General features: G+C 37.5%; 1 protein-coding gene across 1 annotated transcript in view; it reads right to left on the minus strand.

Moving 5' to 3' along the window:
• Positions 1-1129: 1129 nt before the first annotated feature.
• nr5a1b (nuclear receptor subfamily 5, group A, member 1b) overlaps positions 1130-2222 on the minus strand; it is a 14525-nt gene continuing 13432 nt past the window's right edge. Inside the window, exon 7 of the mRNA XM_042060006.1 lies at positions 1130-2222. This exon is cut by the window's right edge and continues 1148 nt beyond it. The gene's annotated coding sequence lies outside the window, so the exon portion shown is untranslated.

Below are 2222 nucleotides of genomic sequence, written 5' to 3' on the forward strand. Positions count from 1 at the left end.
TTTTGGCTGCTGTATTTTGTAGCTTATTTTGATACATTTTTAAGGTGGGTATTTAGTATTTTATTTGGAAATACATTTTGATGTATTTGTGCCCATCCCTGCTAGTAGGTAATGCAAATGATAATCTAAATACATTATGATTTTCACTGACTACTTTGTGCATGGACATATATCTATGTAATCATACACATACACACAAATGTGTATGCGTGTCTGGCTGTCTGCACAGATGCTATGGCATCAGCAAGGTTAACTATAGATGTACAGTAGATCCACCAGTGCCTCTCAGTTCCAAAATGGTCTTATTGTGATGGGTTGATAGGCATGTTTAAATTAGTTCTAATTCCAAAATGACTATTGCCATTTCAAGAATGCATTAATTTCCCATATTTTATGTTTTTCCAATTGTGAATTTTCTAAATGGGTTTCTTTATGCAGTGGCCTTAAAATTACATTCTGATAACAGAACTACACTGACATATTTTAAGCATCTCTCTTAGACATGCAGGATGGGATGACTAGTTTGTCCTAAAATAGTTTTACCAATAATACTCTTATCACGGTCTTCTCCCTGTCGAAGCAGAGAAGACTGAATTGACCTTGAATCTCTTCTGCCATGATGGCTGAACGCTTTTCAGTGCAAATCCAAATAAAACAGCAGAAAAGACATTCAAAACATTATCTGATTAAAATAGCTCTACTTAGACTACCAAACATCAAAAATCTACACAACCTCAGTCTTACCATCTGTTTTCATAACCAGTATCTGCTACAGGTCATTTGAACAAGGCACAAACTCACTCAACTGTGCAAAGAGAAATATTTCTCACTTAAAGGAACACAGCGACTTTTTTAGTGCTTTGCTTGAATGTGAACACAGTAGCCTACCAACTGTATTCGCTTACAAAATGGCTGTGTGTCGTTTGACATTGTTATTTGTACATGTTGTAACTATACAAATCACAGCATGTAAATAGGAAAATGTTGGAGTTCTTTTGTCACTATTGAATTAGAAGGCAGGGGAGTAGGCCTACTGCTGGCTGTTGAGCACAAAATATGAAGAACCTCAAAACCAAATCACGGATTGAATCTTTAAATTAATTTCACACCGACTGTGTAGAGCATTAAATAATTTTCATTTATTTATTTGAAACAAATACAATGAAGCACTGTCTTAACAAAAACTGGGTTGAACAGAGACACAGTGGAATACAGCAGCAGGACTCAAAGCCATAATGACACTGACCAATCGGAAGGAGTGGTACTGTCATATAATGAGGCAGAGAGCCAATCAGACTTTTCCTAATAGCAGGCAAAGAATACAACATAGAAGAAAACACAGATGCACAATGTTCTGTTGGTCACTTCTTAAATACATAATACACATTTTAACATTGAATGGATTACAATAGGAGAGCGTTTTGGCCCAAACAAGTGATCATCAGTATCAGAGCCCACAGTCTTTATCAGTTATCATCAGTCAGTCATTATCATTAAGGCAAGTGTTAGCATTGTACTTGTCTTTTACACACACACACACACACGCACACACTATCTTTCTCTCTCTTTTTCTCTTGCACACACACAGGCTCTTACACTCTTTTTAAATCCACTCAAAAAAAGAAAATGTAATGAACACCCACAACAAGGTGGAATATTACATTAATATTATCACAACCCAAAACCTAACCAAAAAAAGCGCTGTGTTACAGTATGTGGTCTCTGAGTCTACCAGGCAGTGTTAACTGGAATTCTTCGATCATGCGACACAATAAGTACTTCATAGGGTTTGGTCACACACATACATTTGTCTTGAGCATTATTATAAGAAGTGTGAAATTTGACTGTGAATTTGAGAGGGAGGGAGAGAGTTTAAGAGTAGAAATAATAATAATAATAAAAAACATTGATGCTTTTGTCATTCACGCTGCAAATGTTGTCACTTTCAAATTAGTTGTGCTTATATTTGCATGTGGTCACAGACTCCATTGAGTGTCCTGTGCTGCTGATAGCTTTTCATCAGCAGGCTGAGTGAGTGGGCTACTCTGACCATTCATGAGACAGAGACGCTCCGTGCGTAGGAGGTCCCATGCAGTGCGTTTCTTTCACTCCAGGTCACACACACACACACGCGCGTGCGCGTGCACGCACACACTCACACACACCCGCCACTCATTTTGTGAAGCATGTGTGAAAAGGTCTATACAAATAAAGTTTAGTTA

Source organism: Alosa sapidissima, chromosome 13 (genome assembly GCF_018492685.1).
Source record: "Alosa sapidissima isolate fAloSap1 chromosome 13, fAloSap1.pri, whole genome shotgun sequence".
Lineage (NCBI taxonomy): Eukaryota > Metazoa > Chordata > Actinopteri > Clupeiformes > Clupeidae > Alosa > Alosa sapidissima.